At 42.2% G+C, this 21,679-nt stretch overlaps 1 long non-coding RNA gene across 1 annotated transcript in view; it reads left to right on the top strand.

Moving 5' to 3' along the window:
• Positions 1-4,256: 4,256 nt before the first annotated feature.
• Positions 4,257-21,679, top strand: part of LOC147754775 (uncharacterized) — a 34,847-nt gene continuing 17,424 nt past the window's right edge. Inside the window, exon 1 of the long non-coding RNA XR_015330183.1 lies at positions 4,257-4,902. This is a non-coding gene — a long non-coding RNA (uncharacterized LOC147754775). The remainder of the gene's footprint in view (positions 4,903-21,679) is intronic.

The raw sequence follows: 21,679 nt of genomic DNA on the forward strand, positions 1-21,679 counted from the left end.
CGACAGACGGAATGATAATGCATTCTGGTTATAACCTTCCATGACCTGTGGCAAGAAATTCGAGATGTTAAGGTTGTAAGACTAGTCATTATACCGTCAACAACAAAGGTACCCGTGCCGACATCTGTGTTGCACTGTTGCCTGGTTTTTTTTTAAATCTCCTTTTATCTGAGACACAGAATAACATCAAAATGGCGTTGTCGCAAGCATTGCAGAGCCATCTGGCTGCCGATAACACGATCCAGAGCTTGTAGCACTATGAGACAAACACAGCGGTCCAGTGGCATGGTAAGACGGATGAATAAAGCTATTATAAGATTCGGAAAATATTGAACAAACGCCGATAATAGAAAACAACACGAAAGTAACGACAATCGAAAAAATACGAGCCATATCCAGCAGCGTGTCTGTGTTTAACACCAAATAAAAATCCGATTTTTAACAGTTGAAAAGCCGCTGTCCCTGTGTATTTGATTCACCTGTTCCGCTTTAAGGATTTCCAATAGAGCTTTACAGATGCAGTGCCATACATGCATTTATTCATTGAAGTGATTTGTAGTTGCTAGTTCAATGTCACACGCGCGAAGTCCTCTTGATGTTGCCTATATGAGACACCTCGGTCAGGTTTTGTCAGCACAAATGTCCTTCAAGGCTCCCAGCACAAAGGTCCCCGGACCTTTAATGTGTAACTGTTGTTGCTACAACTCTGTCTCTAGAGATAACCATAGAATGTTAAGTAACTGAATTTCCCTAGAAAAGTTTTAACTAGAAGCAATTTCTATACTCATCGAAGTACTTACAGTGGACGCGCTCGCATTTATCGATTACCTACCCCTACTGAAGTATCGCAGTTGGGCACTCAGACGACGCCGACGACCATAGCATACCAAAGCAGTACTTCGGCGCTCTCTCCCTTTCTGTGTAACTAACGTTATTCCACCCTCTCGGCGGGCATCTACAATTATCCTAGCACATATTTTGCGTATTCGTCTTTGTAGATTGCTTGCTTTTATTTTTCTGTCGTTGCTTCCGGAGTTAATTACTGTTGTCGATTACTCGACAGCTTCGTTGACCACGCCGTCCATTTCACGTGATCAGTGAGCGGTGAATGGGTCATAACCGGTTTGACTGGGCTCGTTCTGGGGCAGTTGAGTCTAAAGATAACTTCTACCACTACTGCTCTGCTGTCTCCGCCGTTGTCGTTCGACCATCAGATCATCAGGCAACAAGCGGCTCAAAAAGGCGGAGGGTAGCCACCACCTACAAGAGCACCAGCATGGAGTATTCAGTTGCTCGGACTAGTGGCCGTCCCAGTATCTAAGGGCAAAACGCGTCCGCTAACCAAACGCGCCTCTCCGTTACACAACGCTCTACAGGCTTAAAACGCCTGCGGCTACGTAGATTTGGCTTGATTCGGAATCTCCTAGCCACCAGAAAGAAACAGCATCATCAACGTCGATGATGGGATCAGCCGTTTCAGTAAGAACAAGATAAACCTAACAAGATGCTAGGTTCCCATCTTTCAATAGATAGAAAGGGGATTCGCTATCGAAGCATGAAAGTGATAACTAGTAGCGCCAAGGAAGCGCCAAAGTCAGACGAATCAAGACTGACCATTTAAGTTGTTACTATTGCTGTGACTTTCGTGGGGTAGGGTGGGGGTGGTGGTGGGGTAGGGTGGGGGTGGTGGTGGGGGGGTAGACGCATACCCTACGATTTTGGACTTCGGATATAATGGCGTCGAACTTTTTAATTGTCATATGGATACTTTATGCGTAGGAGGCACGGCTAGTGTTTGCATCTTTTGTGTAATTATTTTTTTTTGTAGAATTTTTACAAAAATCACTACAATCAAATCTTTACATGAAAAATTCGTAAGTTTTTCTCTTAATAACGCAGGTTGAGGAATTATAAAAAAAATCAATAGGCAAAAGACACGAGTTAGTTTTTTTTTTTAAATCAGAGATAAATCTCTTTGCGCATAGTGAAGATCGATGCCGAAATGATTTTAAAATATTAACCGTCTGCTAAAGCTAGACGCTCAAAAAGAGTTCCCAATCGAACCTAGTTCGACGCGCGACAAACCTTACTGGCAAGCAATTAGAAACATTTTTTTCCAAATCAATTTTATATGTTCAAAACAGTTATTGCACCCGTATCAAACACTAGAGCGAATTTCTAATGATTTTTCACAGTCACCGAATTATATTAGCCTAGCTTCGACGCTACCACGATGAGAACGCGTAAGACACTCACAGATTGTCATTAATTTTATAAATAGACATATATATATATATATATATACTATAGATAGATAGATAATAGGATACAGCAGTTCATCTAAGGGTCTTTTTTCACTGTGACAACATAACACCACCACACACACAATGATCTTTTAAGGAAGAGTATTTCGTAACACATTGCTTTTGGAAACGTCTTTGCAGTAACTTTGCAGTACAGGGATGTTACCTTAAGTTTGGAGGTCGCTGTTAACGAATACCGCGCCGTGCGTTGGGTTCACGTCACGACAAAATGTCGAGTGTATGGGTAAAACTGACAATAGCGGTCAAGATACGAGCATCGATGATAATTGTTTCATTCAATAAGAACTAAGATCACTATGGCAAATAGCAAATCCATAGGCTGTCTACTAGGTCCCGTATACTTACTCTGGCGTTTACGTTTATTGGCAGTCGGTCAGTCGGCTAGCAACGCGTTCAAGCATCCCGTGTCACACTGTGTAGCTAGACTTGCACTAATGCTAAACGCCGGACATCCTCAAAACTAACTCAAGGCCAATTTGCATGCGTGACACGTGCGATGCGTATCGTGCCTGTTTTGATAGCCCCATCCGAGGTCCAAAAACCCATCCGATGTTCCAAACTAAAATTATCGATAGTTCGCCTTATGGGGCAGAGATCAAATAACAGGTGGAGTAACAGAGAAATCTCGCGTTTAAGATCCCCCTGTTTGTTCATAGGAAAATACGTGTGCATTCGATTCTGTAACATCACAGTCGCGGCAAACTTTTAAACAAAGGGATCTATCGGACTTACCTCTTTACGAATTCGAAATTATGCCATAACATTGGCACAGAAATAGTGTACCAGTGATTATCACAGCTTCCTTCTGGTAATGAACGAACCCGAAGCTCGTTCACCTATCTATTGAGTCACAGCTATGGGAAGCAGGCCACCTGAAGTACGAATTAAGTTCTATTATGGCGGTTGCAACTTGCTTAATCGGATGATACGAGATTCTCGGTGGAGACATGGGGCAGGAGAATTTCATCGTCCGATACTTCATGACGAGTAAACAAATCTATCGATTGCTATAAAGGGGCTTTGTAGAATACAGAAATTAGTCCGTCAGTAATCGATCGCTTCAAGCAAAGCAGAAATTTAATGTTCGCATAAATGACGTAGCGATGCAGACATATTTCGCTATTGAATGCTTTTATGAGCAACAGTAATTACTTCAGGCCTGCCGCGTCGCGTTCGTTGCAGTGGCCAACCACAGTTAGCTATGAAAAGTCGTTGCAAATTTCCGTGAACGCTTTATACACACACCACGCTACTTCACATTTTTACGAACCGACGAATATAATTCTGTATCAAATATATCTTCCTATTAATAAATATGTAACCTAAGATATGACAGTCCCATGACGTGTCCTAGTATTTTCCTTGATCTTGTCTCTTTGAGCCTTCCAATGACAACCACCCGCGCACCGAGGATTTGCGGCTAGCCGTTCACCATTATCACAGATAACGCACTACAAATGGATGGTACTTGGCCCATAAACTTCTCACGGTTGGCAAAAGGAAATCAACGATAGCGCCCGCGTAGCTTAGTTTGTTAGGAATGGTTTGACAACAAGGAACATAGAGTCAAACCTAAATACATATCATGCGCACGATTCGAGCAGTAGGTTGCATCTTGAAACAATCATAAACAACTGTTAGTTTTGTAAAATTATATCTAGTAACAAAGCCGCATATCATAATATATAAATTGAAGGTAAGAAGATAATTGAACGAATGGATTGAAGTGCTAGGATTGTGCTATAGCAACGTAGTTAGCCCAAAAAAAAAAAGAACACCAAAGTGGTAAGCCATCGAGTATTTCTAGTTCATGTTCTATATTCAAATGATCAATATTTCGCCTCTGACGGTCGAGTTCTATGCATTTCCACAGAGATTTATTTTTAAACAGCGCGCCTCGTTCAGGCTTAATGCGCATTTGACTTGGAGCGTTCCCCAGAATTTCAAGACGTTTCTGCGTACACCTCGTTGTTTGCTTTTCTGCAACTAATATTTGACGATATTAATTGACCCGCTGTGCTATTGTTGGAAACAGTAAAATTGGCGTGAGAGATATTCAGCCAAATAAAGCATACGTAGTGATGAATCAGACTTGTTCTAAACCGAGTAAGGTTCCTCGAATAGTGTTACGGGCAATGTCACTAACCGCATATGCCTACGCGTATATTGCCAGCGTTGCATCTCGTTAAGCCAGATAGGTCCGGCCCCTCTCTTCAGAGTGCACTAGCGCTCTTCTGAACTATTTCGTAGGAGAGGCCGGTTACTCATTCAACGGTGAGTCACCCATTCCCTTCAGTGAGTCACTCGGCCGCACGACGACACGGTTAGTAGGAGCGGTCGACCTGTCTTCAAGGTTCAATTGCTAAAATAGAGGGTCAAATACAACAGTCGATTGTCTTACGGTACGACGTCAACTTTCTACCGCGAGTAGAATTAGTTCATATTAACGCCAGGTCGAAAAGACATGACCCGAATACATCAGAAGGACCCAAAGACATCCTCTTCAAGCGAAATCGAATTTTACTATTACACCATCTGTACGGCAATAGTTGACAAACTACAACTGCAGCACATAATGGTGAGTCTTTATGAGTTTAGAATGCTTAGAGGAACATTTAGAAGGGTTAAAAATTCAACTACGGGGAAGGACAAGGGCCAAAAATAAACGGCAAGAATACTCGTACTAACTATAGTAATAATAATATGAGAAAAGACTAGAAAAGTTTGCAGTAATAACAATTAGCGCCGCTACCGGCGCTGATACTTCTGACGTGGATTCGTTTGGCCTATCAACACAAACTGGGATGATTACTACTTTTGAAAGTCGTTTGCTAGTATCGAATATCTCTGTATGCCGTCGTAAGCTGGAGGGTCTTAGCGGTCAGCGTATCGCTTGTAACGGTCAGCGTACGAGGACAACACCAAATACTGCTTCAGGCCTTGCCCAGTCAAAATTATGGTCGAAAAATAGATGACAATGTACGCCACATAGATCGAATCCATGAGCGAAAATGACGCTATGAAGACAAACGATAGCATAGCGAAAAATTCCAACAGGACGCTTCATTGGCGGTCGCAGAACCAAGTCAATGCGGAGCCCAAGCGGTACTTCAAGCCCGAAACAGACGTTCCTGTTGTCACTACAGCCGTATTGTCAGTGGTTTTAGTAGGCTTAATAATTCGTTCCTAGTGGTTGAACGTTCTTGACGCAAGTTTTTTGAACGATTGTTGTAGTATGATACAAATGTAACCCATTTATTAACGTTAGTTCCATGAGCTTATAGTTCGACGAGAGCACATATCGCGCCGCAGTGTCCAAACATCTTTCCCTTCGCCGTGTTTTCAATTGTCCCTCAAACATACCAAATAGATACACCGCCGTAATGATATACGAACAAATTCGTACGTTTACTTCGGAAGGGGTTCCCGAAATAAAAGTCCACGTGTATTGTTTTTGTAAAAAAAAAACAATTAGTATTACTTTTTATAAAAAAAAAAAAGGTAATACAATTGTAACGCCAACTATAGGACTCTGGTCGTCTAGAAATGAGCCTTACTTTGTACAAGGCACATGTGTAAGCGGATGATAGAGTCATTAGCGCTCTTAGGTAGCCCTGAGCTGCAGGCGAATCCCGTCATTAAGACACTGTGTCCCGTGTGAGACGCACTCGCCCTTTACAACAACAGATACTTGTATCCCTGCTCATCGGTGACTCATTCTTACGAGGGAAGTTTACTTTGCATGAAGCTGACTGTTCCTTCTATTTTATAACTATGATATGTATACCTAGAAGCTACCAATAGACTCAACACTTTCCTCAACCGGCTATGATTCAGTAGCCGCAACTGCCCTCATAATTAAATCCATAACAAATTAGTTCGTTAGAGTACGAAAAATAGTAAGAGAAACAAATCAACACCGATTAAAGAAACAACGGCGTGACCTTAGGTTTCAGCGGTATCAGATACTATCCCTCAGCTTTTGTGTAACTATGCAGTCAAATTACAGTGACTAGACCGGTAGAGAGAATCCGTAAATTGAGTTCTAATAAAAAATAGGCCACCGTGGAGGAAGAATGGGAGAGGAAGCTATGCCGCACTATGTCGCTCGATATATGGGATTTTTGCTGCCAGTGATAATGGCGGTAGCCAACAACAAACCCACTGTTGCGGCACAAGAGAAAAGAACCTTTCATTCTCTGTTATCTACGACGGTATGTATCTGCTTTGGTACTGTTGTTCGCTGCGCAGTTGTAGCTTTTGTTGTGGTCGTCGTGATCGTTTCCGAACATCGCTCGAGTAGACAGTAACCTGTGCGTCGGCCGTTCTTGGGGTCAGGTCATGTCGCCATTTTTCTGTGGCCTGGTCATAGCAGGTCACGAGACTTCGCCAGTGGCGACTGTAACGGTAACTCGGCTGGTGCCTCATCCGTCGTTACCTGGTGGCTTGAGCTCTTACCAACAGACAGGCAACCCTACAGAGGCGCACCCACTTTCAAAAACCTAATCAGATCTGTGCCGGACAACATCGGTCCGTTTAACAGCGGTCGCAGTTCACAAGCTCAAACCGTATGATGAGAAGAGAGTCAGCTCGTGAGCTCAGATGACTTATCGACTTGATGATACTGCTATGCCCACACCAACTTCATGAATTGAGCCCTCATAAATAACGGCCTAGTATTGTATACCGATACACATCGAGTTGGCGAACGCCGATAGCGCCATTGTAGTTAATTCGCTGTAGATGAAAAGTCGAAGTAGCCAGTTAAACCTGACCAGTGGTAACTTAAGTGTTCGACGCCGGCATAATAAACACAACGAAGTGGTATCGTTGTCTCATCCTTACCATTCGAGTCTGAGTACATTCCATCATAAGAATATTTGCGAGAAGACCAAGAGAGATTTTCTGACAACGGTATTTATAATCAGCTTGCCTACTAGGCACCTGTGATAGTTCCAATCCATTGCTAAGGGTAGAAGAAACGATGGCAGTAGGCCAAACAGATCGTTCATTCGTACATGCAAACATGCACGACACCTAAGCGATCACGAAGCACGTGTGCTAGTAGCAGCAGTAATATGTACAATATACATACATGTGTATACACAGATATGAGGCGGATTCTATTTCGTACAGTTTGGTGCAAAGGCGGCTCACAGTATAGACCCTATAACTATACTCGCAATATTTCAAATGACTCCATTATATGGAACAATGGGTGACGTCGCCACTCGTTACGCAAACGAGAAAGAACTGGCTGCCGAATTTTTTCGGATGTCGGTCCCCCCCCCCCCCCATCCTACCCCACTTCAGCTCAGCTCACCCCACCTCACCACCTCCGGGACGTACTGCAAAGCAGGCACGCCTATATACCCAGCTTTCCACCACGGGTATCTACGAACCACTACTGCACAAGCAGGCCGACGCTTTCATTCGTGTACTCTTCGCAGCACCCTCAAATGGCATTCACACATTATTTAAAAGATGCGGACTAACTTTACTTCATAGTAACCTCGCGAAAACGCGGCATCAAACATTCGTTACAACGAAAATTGTACCATTGATAACTAGCGCACAGCCAGATATTTACGGCATACTATAGGCTTTACCCGCGCCTGAATAACTTCACAGCGAAATGAGCCAATTCGACCGCTTTTAGTTAAATTAGTTTTCGGCCTATTTTCATCTATCCAGTTAGTGACGCTAGACCAGTAACCTTCGATCTACGATTTCGATCGACAACTCGCTTGTTTTCCTCTCTCGTATTGATGATTGCACAGTTTATTCTCTATCCATTCACTTCAGCAGTAGAATGGCCCCTCACGAGCTCCTACGTTTGTCTACTTTAATCTATTGTATTTTTTTACTCACCAATAAAGATCAACGGACGTTTGACGTTCCTCACCCGGGTTCCTTTCCCGCCAACTGGCGTTTATGCTTATTATGCTACTAGCGCTATTGGGTTTATCGATGCGACTGTTTTGCGGTGATGGCGCCGATTGCAGACAACGAAAGCGCACACAGTCAGCCGTACAGTGTAGGCTATTTGTCTCTTTACCTCACTTACCGTGCTACGTCGCCACTACGATTAGCGTTGGGTAAGCCTGCTCGATCTCTGCGCCACGCTCGAGAAGCAATCAGCCGACCAGACAGACAGACAGACAGACAGACCGACACACTATGCCACTTCTGCAATCCACCCACCCGGCCGATCAAACGACGAACCAATACACAATCTGCTGCTGTTGCTACTGAATACCACAGGAGAGAAACAAGAGGTCTGCTATAGCACTACGATCAGCTCACCGGCGAACTACGACTGGCGCGTGCTGTGCTGTGCCATACAATGCCGCCTCCACCGCTGCTACTTGGAGTGGGTGTCGGGAAAGGGTAGGGACACGCCATGACCAACTGGTGGTCCTGCTCCCAAAGCGCTGCTGTGCGATCGTAGAACAGCCGTAACCGGCCGGCAAAATAGCCGGGGCTGTAGCATCTGGCGGCCGCTAGAAGGCGCTACGGGGCGCACCCCTGAAAAGTTTGTCTGCTCGAAAACGTTGGGTGAATTAGGAGCGCGAATATACTGGGTTGTGAAGGTGGCTCGGTCGCACGTAGCTGCATTGTTACAAAGATCTGTTGATTTTTCTTTTACTAGCTGGTAGCATTGACCTATCCTATAAACGATTAACGATTTCTACCCTGTGCCGAATACGCAATCGCAGCGTAAGGGAGACACTTCGATCTAAACGCCCAGCTTTTCGGAGAAGTTCACTGCTTCGTATACGTTTGTGTAACTCTTGGAAGGGTATTGCAAGTTTAACTTGAAAATACTTTTGTCTTGTTTCATCTGTTACTATAGTGACCACTTATCATATTGCGTAATAGTGTTCCTAGAGTGATTGTCGAATCGATCAAATGACACTAGTACGTGTTTTTAATTGCTGATGGAAGACACTTATCAGAATTAGTAAATCTAAATTTAGAGAAAGACTGTCAACCAAATAGGATAAAATCAAATCTGTGACATGATCCGTCTAAAAATGATGATGTCTCGAGCAATTTTGTGGCGACCATTTATACTGGCAGTATCGATATACAATGTTGGCGTTGTTCAAATTCAGATAGACAAAGTAGCGTAATTAGGATTAGTCTGCATCTCGTAGCGATGACGGGGTGCTCCCTGCGTTTGAGTCTTATAGAAAACTCGATAATATGGTTTAGTAGGAAAACATCCATGTACCGCCGACAATTTATATAGTACGATCATATTTTGATCGCGTGAACCCCTATTAGAGTGCCACCTCTGTAGCTGATGTGAAACTAAAAGTCAAATAAAAATTTTGTCACGTATTTATTTGGAGGTATCGGTAAAAGCTTGATTGTACATTCTGAAACTTAACTAATTCAACGAAAACACTTCGTCGACATTTTATGGCTTTTTGTTGTTTTGATAGAATGATGGACGTATAAAGAATATTTGGCACTTTCAAACAAGCAACAAGTAAATATTGACCTAGCTTGCCTAAAATGTTTCCAATAGGTCTAGCAGTGAAAAAAAATTATGATCTGTGTGTATGGTATCCAATACAGATGGGCAAAGAATCTAACACTGTTTTTGAAGTAGAACTTTATTTCCTAGATGTTGAAACTGTTATTTGATCGATTTAATTCCTAATTGGAGAAGTTTTGTCGTCATTCCAAAGGTTATTCATGCTTTTAATAGCGTAGGGGCAAAGTCAACAACAAAACAACCATTGAGTCTTCAGCTCCGCAACTACAAGGCACGGCTTAACTTACCACTTACTTTCTTTTGTTATTTTCAATGAGGCTTGCCGAGTTTTTAATATGTAAAATTAACGTTTCAGGAATTAATTTAATCAGGTAATCAGTTACTATGTTTTTACTTTTAAAATGTCTGGCAATACAATTATTTTACGCACACAGTGTAGATGAAAACAATTTAAATTAGGCCTAACTGGGTTATTTACGGGATGTTCAGAATTGTTCAATTGTGTTCGGTTATATAGTCGCTTTAGGTTTTATTAGATAAACACAGCTTTCATTAACTCGTAGTGGTCTAAAAAAAACGAACAGCTATTCTTCGTTACTGCGCCAGCGATCAGATTGTATTGAAGTGCCTTATGATAGTAAACGGGCAAGGTTTTACAATATCAGGGAGCTAACAGATCATGTCCTCAGAGCTTGATGCGTGTATCCATCTTTGCGTTGCAATCAGAATAAAGTTTGAAACTTCTAGGAGCTCGCTTTTGAAAGCATTACCTTTGCAAAAACAGAAAAAGTCATTTTGATTACGGAATATACAGCCGGAGATTCTACGCATTAAGTTGCCCTATTTTAAATATCAAGTGATCATCTACGAATATTTTTCAAGATACAAAAATTCAAGTAAATCACTTTATCTCTCTGTTTTAATGTAAGGAGATAAGAATTTGTCTATTAGGAATACTTTTACGGTAGGTAGTACATGATATGTGGCAATATTCATTACCTGAGCTGTGAGGACAAAGCTGTTGGTTAAGTAAACGTTGACAGCTGATAACGCATGAGTTCGTTATTAGAAACGCGGGCATTGAACTGAAGTAATATCTGTTACACCCGGAAATCTATTATTATCAGATGCTTTTTACTTTTTATAGGCTTTTCTCCGTTCCTGTTCTAGTAATAGACTATTTTTCACCTAATATTATGAAAGCAAAAAAAAAACTATTGCCTTCTATACACGTTAGCATACAATAGATGTAGACAACTATAATTGGATATAAATAGTCAATTTTGACACTTGAACAATGAATTTATTTCAGTTATAGGTTTAAATGATTATTCAATTGATTTTATGTAGCCCCGAAGCTTCAACAGACCAGTAACACGTTTATCCTTTAAGAGCTGCGTTGCGGTCTACAATGCCACAAATTTTTCAATACTGTCCATACCACAAAAAAAAATCCACAGTTTCCAAAGCGAAATTTTATTCCATTTTACGTTATAAAGCATCCGTGACAGCAAATTACAGACAATTCCTAGGCATTTTTTGCAATAATACAAAATTATTGCTACTATATTTTGTCTCTTCGATTAGGATCTCTCCAATTCTCTTTCTTGCACAAAGTAGTAATCTTCAGCGGCGTTAAAACATGCGGGCGCCATGTCTGATTCGACTTCAAACTTCAGTCCAGTTGTGTGAGTCGTCCAAGATGTGTACTTGATTTACACGGTTTTGAAAATTCGTTTCTGGAGAATGGTGAACGCGACTGAAACTTATGAGGAAACCTGTTGAGTATACGAACCCAGTATTGTCTGCAGTATCCGACTGCAGGATAAAGATGTTAGTTTGTTTTCGAAGTGATGATTTTGGCACTGAAGGCAGAGCACGTGCAGGTCGATTGTCTGGCGATAAAGGCCACGCATGAGCCTTCACCAGACTGCGGACAACACGGGGGTATTTAAATCGGTTATTCAAAGAGACCCTTGTAACGATTACATCAGTTAAGTAGACGTCTGGGTTCTTCAGGACTTGGGTGACCACCTACACAACTCCTAAGTCGTGTGCACAGCCGATCATCTTCTGGAGTCAAACGAGCATAACTTTTTTGCAAAGATACTAACGGTTGACAAAAGGTAGATAAGTTATAATCCCATTCAGGGTATGATAGCGCCCTTTAAGCCAGAGTTCCATCAAAAAAAAGAAGGCAAACGGTGCATTTGGTGCGATTGCACGGGAATGTTCGGGTATGAGCTTCTCTCAAACAACTTACTTTAAACTCAACCATCTAAGGCAATACAGCAAAAGATGACTTTTGGGCACATTGTGCTTCGAAGTCTTCAATTATATTATGTCTATTGTTAACAGTGATAACAGTAATGGCGGAACTATTGTAGATCGAACACGAGCCTATGTTTGAGCTTCGATTGAAGCCATAATTACTAGTTGTTGTAAGGCAACAGCATCGAGATCAATGCTAGGTTGACGGCTGAGCAACGTCTGCGTCTCAGTTAGCAGAGTTACAAACTGAAGATGCGAGGTAGATATTTCACATGGATGCTAACCTAAACACCTAGGAAAAGCTCGGAAAACCTAAAAAGAGGCGTTGAAAACATCAGATAACGTTTTTGCTTGATTAGCCTCTTTAACCGTTCGAGCAGCAAAAATGTAACTACAGTGGAAACTGCGATGCACATAAATTCTTAGCAGAATCGATTTGGAGGCTATGGTACAGAGCCCCCTGCTCAGGCGGCCCGAAAGTGGAACCGAAAGCTACATGAATAGTCCTTCCGGCCTTCATGTCCAATACCGTCGTCAAGCAGACCTCCCAGCGAAGAAAGCCCTTAAAGATTTCAAAGAAGTGCTTCTGAACCACGTGGTCTTTGCCCTGCCGTGTGATATGTTGATCGGTGGGTGACATACAGCACAGGAACAGCAGGCGCAAAAGCAGTAACGAACACGAGACCAGGTATTAATTAAAAGGACGTTTGTTAGATACCTTCAATGAAATGACTGGTATTGCTTCCTTACCGTATCTAAATCTGGTTGTCATTGGTTCGTAGGTACGCATCGGATGATCACCTGTAGGTTGTATCGATTTCATTCGTATCAAATTGATTGACATCAATAAAATAGACGCCTTATTAAGTGCGCACGCGAATTTGTTACTGAAACATGTGCTCCGAGTAGTTTAATTAAAAGGGAAAGAGCCTCACCCCTAAATAGCGTCCATAGAGTCAACTACTACGAACTGTATTCTTTTTCTACAAATAACGAAAACATAAAACTGTGACGAAACTTAACCTATAACGAGCATACAACTAATTTGCTTTTAGTTTCTGAAGGTCACCTAGACCGACTTGATATTTTTCAAGCCACGAATCTACACAAATCTATGCAACTCTATAGATTCTGCTATGAAGAGCTAAAGATATTACGCCGCTCTATAATCATAAGCTGTTTCGACGTAATACGCTAGCTACAATGTTTTCTTGTCGTAATTTCGGGCAATTAAAGACTATATCTATTGCAAATCACCGTTATTGTGATTTTGCTAGAATTTGCCTACACAGATTTTGTTAAAGGAACTTTTTTTTTCTGATCAATTTTGTCAATTTAATAGAAACTGTTGAGTAGCTGAGCTCTTCGTGGTTTTTCATAGCTGATGTGAATAGGCCTCACAGGTAGCCAAGTTCCTCCTACTAGTTAGCAAGAAAAAAAGCAAAGACGCTTCACTTAATGTTGGGCTATTGATCGAATAAGTATACACCAACACATACATTTGGCACGTACTAATCTCAAACAAAACCTCCACCATCCGTACTTCCAGTAATAGAGATGACCTCATAGCCAATCGGTCCTCTTTTTCATAGCATGTCCCAGGCTGGCATGGCCTTGCTGCGTCTCACTCGATGCACTGCCAACAAGCAACTGAGTTAGCGAATAGTTGGGCTTGTGTATTGATCCGTTCATGCATTTTTCTTTGCATTTAATATAGAAATATTCTGTTCTATACACCTTTGACAAACCTGTATTTGAGACCCCCTGAAGATTAGCTGTTACTGAACTCTTTTTTCAAAAGCTACCGGTTAAATATTGGTAATATTGATTCATGCAGAAAGGCGTGCATCATACATACGAGTATAAACAAGGAACGCACAACAATTGCACGACGATTGCTTATATATCCGATTCTGATTAGCCAACTTGTTCCCACTGAGCGGTTTTCCCTAATGGTTTCAATTTTCGCGCTCGGACACGTACATTACTTAAAAATTTTTTAGAGTCATCAGGTTTGTTTGAAATAACGAAACGCGGCAGGCCACTGTGGTGTCGCGACGAAGAGCATTGGTACTTTTTTCGCGGAAAAAGGAACTTCCTAAAGCGTCGTTCGCGTACCAGACGAACTTAAGAAACACAAAATCAACCGTGCCCAACAAGCCAAATACGTAATCCAGACAGAACTTCTTTTATTGCAAGGTGGTCAAGGGAAAGAATCACTATAGTGAATGTGGCTCAATCACAAGATCAGAATCTATATTCCTTAGGCATCGGCAAAAATATCACGCCAATATGGGCTCGAGCGCGCAGAAGTTTGACGCATATCTTTCAAACCCGGTCAATCCTGGGGCGCACAATCTTGGCAGGTTAAAGGTTCCGACCCAATCGATAGCACCTCAAACATTAGGTCTGCGCGTCGACGGTGCCTGTCCGGCTGTATTCTCTCCAAACGAATTTAGTCAAGGTTCATTTAGCTATAACTTCCAAAAACAAGATACTGTCAATTGTAACCCTGCTTTAGTTTCAGACTTGCTCTGTCCATGCACAGCTGCTCCGTTCAACGCATTCAATGCATGCATCCCTATAACTTTATTTCAAGCGGCCGGGTCACAGATTCCGTGCACCAAAGATGACACACTAGTTCAATACCAAAGCGTATTGAATCCTGATGCCCAAACCTTATGCAGTATTCCAAATTGTGCTTCTCTAGACTCTCGTGCTCAAAAATCTAATAACTCGATTTCCGTTCCAGCACGGAACCTGCCACAGGCTACAGCGAACTTTGTCACTGCAAGTGCTGTTACTCAATGTTGTATTGACAAAGATTCTGTTAATCTTAACCCACGGATTCCTTATGCATCGATTTCAAATACGCAGCCGCTGAACGCTGCCGAACAAAACCTTACCTTCTGTGCCTTTACGCACGACACTGACAGAGGGAATAGTGGAACCTCAAACGTCAATCTATCCGAACGTGTTGTAGAGGCTTCGTGCAGTAACCCTGAACTGACGCCGACCGATTCAGGACTAGCTGAATACAACGTCTCCTGTTCTGGCCCATTGAAGCCTTTAGCGATTTCTGTAGCAGACTATACTACAGGACAAAATACTCCTCTGCCGCACCTTGAATCCGATGAAATACCGTCAGTGTTTTATCGACAGAATTCTGTTAGCCACAGAGTTGATCCGGATGCCACTGGTTCAGATTTATTATATAATTTGGAGGTTGGCAACTTCGATGTGTTCCAACGTCGACCCAGTTCTTTTTGCGGTAATATTGCATTTGATTTCGGCGCTCTCACATCGAGCATGGTTGATTTCAGTGCTGACAATCAAGCCCCGACGGATTTTGGATCTTTTAGCGTCTTCGAGCGTGCCAGCCACGGATTTGTTTCTGCACTGCCCAGCGCTCTCAAGCCTGAATTTTACGAGGATGGCCATCGTAACGTTGAAATCTACGTTGTTGATGCTAACGCTTCTGACTCGTCAGCCCGATTGGGCAATTCCGACCTTGATGAAATCGAGCTTAGAGATGATCACGCTCATACGCAGCCCCATAATATTCGAGATGTTGCTGCCCTTCTCGCCCACGACATAAGCGGCCTCAATATAGATAGTTTAAATGCGCCTTGTCTCGATGCCCGAGATTCGGATGCGTATATTCCAAATGGCGAACTTCTTTGTGGTGACGCAGAAGTGCCCTGTGGCACTCCAAGAAATAGCGTTTTTCTCTCAAGAGCTTGCCACCTTGGTTTGCATAGCTTTGGTGGCGCCAATGTCGAAGTTGTTAGGATCTATAGTTCTGATGGCGACCTTTCAAGTTTCGACGAGTCTACTATTGATGCCGATTTAAATAATTCGAGGACTCCGAAGACTCGATGCTCCAAACCGTATTCTATACACGCTACAGAATTCGATTCCGACACCTCTCACGGTCTCATCAGCAGACTCATTGCGTCGGCTACCACACGTGCCTCCCCTGTTGTCAGCTCGAAGTCCTATAGCTACGGAATGTGTCTTCCTTTGTCAGCTGTTCTTGACGCAGCTGTTAGCGACGATTATCAGCGAACTAGCTCATGTACCGAGAGGTTAGCTCCTATTCTCAGAATGTTTTTCCCAGAAAATATTGATAACTGCACAGCAAATGTAACTCATTTAGATGACGTGAGCCTCATTCCTATTGAATCTGACGTACGCCATATCGACAGCGACAATACATTGACGAACGAAGGTTCAAAAGTTGATCGTCGAACGTCTAATTCGGATACTCCTAAGTCCGAAGCAATGGAACTAGGTATACAAGCACTAGGGCTCAAGTCACTGAATGCTCAAAAACCGACCCCTGGCGAATATAATGCCGGTAATTTTAAAGAGTCTATTGTTAATTCTGTCGTTACGAATGCGGCTGTACTGAATGGGAGTGCAAGGGATCATGAGACGGCTGGTAGCGGGCCGATGGATTCTGGGGCGCCGGAGCCCACAAAATTTGTTTTGGTATGCCCAGAAACTTGGATGGACACCCCTCAATGTGCAGGCTCTGCCACTAAAGAAGACGACCCATTTAAAAAACTGGCTGTTCGCATTGTTCCGAATTCCACTACAATGACGTATGATGACCAAAATAACACTTCTCGAAACGAAATGGCTTACGGCGGTGTGAGTCCACGTCCCGTTGCTTCGAGTTCATCTAAGTCGACTTCGTATGTTACTAGTTCCAGTTCTAGAACTATTTGCCTTGACAATGCTAATCAAAGCGCTCAGGACCAAATAAAAGCTAGTCATGCGTCTTTACCGAACACCTCTTGGAATTCGGGTGCACCCAATTTACGCGGCTTGCACCAAGATATCTTTAATTTCGATAATATAAAGGCCGGTAAAATAAAGCCAATGAAAGCTGACCCGGTTCTGCCCAGCTCAGTGAAATCAAAAGGCAACAAATCGGAACACGAGGTTTTCAAATCAGAAGTGACAACGCCAGCGACATCATATTCTATGCAGAAAAACTGGGTTTCTAGAAATTCAAGGAATCCCGCTGCACCCAGTCCAACTTCTGATTCGTTCGGCCCAATGAACACCGACGGAAATAATGTTCCTATAATAGGTTCCAGTTCAGTCGAGTGCGGTATGATGAGTTCTAGTGAATTTATATCCAGCCAATTAAATCCTAGTAACGTGGATTCCAATAAAATACCTCATAGGTTAGACAAGTACAACGAGCCGACCATCTTTCAAGTAAACAGTGATGCTAGAAATAATTTGGCAGGAAATCGTGGTACTCTCAATCCTGGATTATCCATATCAAACCTAACGAATATTGGGCCACAAAGGACCAGTGCAGCAAATCTTGTGGTAGGGAATGCGCAGAGCGTTGAACGGCATCGTCTTCTAGCCGACCGCAATACGATAAGTCTTACTGCTATTAATTCCAGTATAGCACAAACACACCTAGCGAGGAACTCCAGTGAACCTGTAAACCTTTGGAAGTCGCCGAACTTTTGCGCACCACGAACTGCTGCTACTGCGGTCGCAGGGTTACACGGCACTCAAAACTCCAGTTCAACGAACTTTGACCGGCAAAATCCTACCGATCCCGGTGCTGTACATAGCCCGAATGTTGTAAATGAACGCTGTACGCAAAATCCTTTATCAAACCAGGGGAGCAGCGAAATCGACTCTCGTGCGGCTTCATTTAGCATTGTCGATCCGAGCCTCGGCTTAGCGGTGCCGAACGTTACTTCGTTGAATCCCGGCGCATTCGGCCCTACCGCGTTTAGCTTTAGGGGACACAACCCGAACCTAATCACTTCTGGTACTAGCACTACAGTGAACTCTGCTGCTGTTCCGAGCTCGGCTATAAGAGACCCTTCGATCACGAATTACGACTGTCTGAGCTCAAATACACAATATCCTTGCACAATGAACCCATCTTCGAGTACATATAGTCAGGGCGGCCAACCCGCTCTTTTCCGAGCTCCAACTGTAACTCAATATCTCAATCCGGCGGTTTACAGGCCTCTATCTTTCAGCCCAGGACCCCTGTACTGAGGAGTGAAGTTATTAATAAGCACATCTTATGGTGCCAATAGAAGATACCTATCGATTCCTATGTGAGAACTGTATAACTGCTAACTATTGGTCGTACTCGTACGCATTTTCTGTAACAGTCTAAGGGAAAAGGCGAACATTTTATCGATAATAATAAAATACAAGTAGTGCTATTTAAACTATGTTGCGATGTTTGATATGCATAATGCGGCGGACGAAGCGATACTCGTGTGTATAACAAGGAGAGTCAACAGTGAAAGACCATAAACAGTAAGAAAAAATACCGCCGAAGGATGCGATTATTCCATATAGCTATCGTTGCTATTTTTTTTAAGGATCAATCCCACATTCAGAAACTCTTGTTTTTACCCAATCTTCCGTATTCTACACGTTTCTATATTTAGAAATATAGGTGTTTGCATTCGACTGCTATATCTCGTCGTTTCAGACATCGGCATGTATTGCTAAATGAAGACATCTGCTGAATATCGTTAGTTTTTATTCTGTTCACTCACGCAGCTCAGTCTTAATCGCAAGCACCGAGTGGGACAAATATAACGAAAGTACTGACAACCGCCTTTTTTTTCGATGTCCTCACTGTGATGGTGACAAGCTAGAGGATACAGGGTCTCTGGATGCAAGCATTGTAGGCCCCTGGGTTAGCACCAGTATGAACATTGGCCGTGAGATTAGCAACAGCCACCTTCTGCTTATTGGATAACTTCTGCATTAGAGAACTATTGTAATCGGCATACTGCGTTACAGAAGTCTTTATGTCACTTGAAGTAGCGTCCTCGCATATATGAAGCTGGTCCGTGAAGGTATCTCCGATTGCCAGCTCCACCGAATCTTTGGCTTCCTCTGACATTCCTATGCAGGCTTTGAAAGCAAGGCAAAGTTTGAACTAATCACTTCGTTATTTCAATTCAGTAGTGATGACTACGTGCTAAAGTTAAGTCAGTTTCGTATTTGGGTCTCCTTAGCTAGTTCATCTTCTGATATAGATTTTACGATGAAGCTTCCTTTATCGGGAAACCAGCCTAGGCCCTTGCGCATACGAAGCGTACGGTATATAGCGGTACATAGCGATTACAGACTAAATATATATGCATGTAGGTAATACGAAAGAATCGAATGTAAAAGTTAGTGGTGCCGGCCGGACGTTCAGATTGACATTAGATAATATCTTGCTAAATACGATACGTCATCGTATCTCACGTAGAATATCTCAAGACGTATTTAGTCCACTCTTGCGCGAAAAGTACATCGTATGTCATACCGCACGATGTACGCACGGTACATCGTACCATGTATACACCGTGTGTTTATCATGCGTGTCATCAAGACGCAAAGCTAACTTATCATATCGTCATTTACTACGTATCATAAAAATGTCAATGATCACAGCTGTAAGCAGTGTTACGCGTTTCAGATAACGCTAAAAATGTGTAATACATATAAAAAAATATTTTTTTTTTTGCTATTCTATTTTATTTTAATGCTAAAAAGATGTTGTAAACATTTCCATTTTCCAGTATAATTTATACCTGTAAAAAACTCAAGCTAAAGATTTTTTTTTTACTAGAAATTATGTAATATTAAGTACTTTTTGCTCGAAGACCTGCAGTCTCATCGTCGACCTGCAGTCGTCGTGCAGTACCCACTTGGTAACAGTTCTTCGGCTCGAATATTAGCGTTTTTTTTTTCTTTTTTTTTTACAAAGTTCATTCAGGAGGAACCCACACAATTGACAATCGACACCAATGCAATGATACGCCAACGTAACATACTTCTGGCTGAACTAGCTATCCTTAGAAGAAACAATAATCGAAATCTCGTATCGCTTCCTTTTGCCGCCCCTCCACGTACTTGTATGTAACAACTTACGTTAATTAGTGCATCGATCAAAGAGCCAACTAAGCTATAGCTTTAATCCATCGATCAAGATGTTTACTGCTTAGTTAGAATGTCGGCCACTCACATGATTGAATTTGTATGCCGAACTATAACAATGTTTTCATGGCATAGTTCGATCGATATAAAATTTTTATTATATATTAGTAACTCAAATAAGAGGTTTCTGTTATTATTTCGGTTCGTATGTTGTGAGCGCCAAAGGCAGAGGTTTTAGGAGAACGAGACTATTGAGAAATAATACGAGGTCCAATATCATCAACGGACATACGATGGTGCGCTCACATTGGGTAAATCTTTGATGGTCTGTCGTACAGGGCATGCGTTCATTCGTTGTTCTTCCTACCAAACGAAACCCAGTTTCTGATGAGCAACAGTGCATCGTTTTCGGACCGAAAATCAGCTATTATCGAATCTTTTCGTGTTAGATAAACTTCTACTAAGATCAGGGATTTTTTTTTATCCAAAATCGACGGTTTACAGTCTTCGTAACGTTGAAAACTGCAGAAGACTTATGAAGAAAACCGGAAAATGTACAATGGGTTTTAAATGTAAGCGCTTTAAAATTCATTTTTGGTACACTTAAGTTTGATGCACAAATTAGTGGTTTTAGAAAAAAATTTGTCAACTGGGTCGTCCAGATAAGATAAAATTTTCTTAAAGTCTTGCATTTTTAAATTTTTGGCCTGCTATTAGCCTCACATTAGAGTTCCAGTAGAGTTTCTTGCGCCTAACGTATCCCATGGGATTTATGCGAGTTTACGCCGACTGATATCACTTTTCAGTATTTCAGTAATCTACTTAAAACTCGAAATCACTGGGTAGTAAATAGCATAAAGGAATAGTACGATACTAGTGTATCCATTTTGGTCACCCTTTTCATGGCTGGCAAATGTCAGGGCTGTTTTGTTCGAGATATCACTGTTGAACATTGCTTCAAAAACAAAGGACCCAATACAAGAACTCTGACCGGACCGAGCAGAACAGGCCACTACTGCATCATTGAAGTATCTGTGGGCTAAAACTCAGTACTAGTGCTCTTGTTTCTCTGACTTTTAAGTGACGAATACGTTTACACCGCACCACGGCGATCGCGTGCCTATTTACCACCCGAAGTTGACTCAAATCCAATGTCCTTTTCCATGGTGTCGTGGGCTATAAATAAAACGTACATTATCTTTGCATTATCATAAAATAATACTATGTTTTTTTTAAGCCCGTTCCAGCCGATATTTGTTTCAGCTTTCCAGCAAAAAACTTTCAAAGCCACTGAAACGTTTAATCAAGTATGTTGCCTCAATAAAAACCAACTCATCTACTTCTAGGTAAATTTTCGACAGTGATGCTAAATGAAGACTCGTGATTACTATCGCATTCATAACGTGGTTAGGCCAAATTTGCTATTGTCATTGGACTTATGCATAGCGAAAATCAACGATCTACAGCTGTCATATCGTCTGACTAGCCTGCGCCTGCCGCCGGGTTCTGCTTTGACGACGGAGGAACGACACCGATGTTGTCAACGTTCGGGTTATAGAAACCAGGACTATACGGATTTACGATAGGCGGATTACCAGGGCGTGCAACGGTGTTGAAGAGCCCTGCAGGGATAAAATTT

The sequence above is a fragment of the Varroa destructor genome, unplaced genomic scaffold (assembly GCF_002443255.2).
Source record: "Varroa destructor unplaced genomic scaffold, Vdes_3.0 BEIS01000006.1, whole genome shotgun sequence".
Lineage (NCBI taxonomy): Eukaryota > Metazoa > Arthropoda > Arachnida > Mesostigmata > Varroidae > Varroa > Varroa destructor.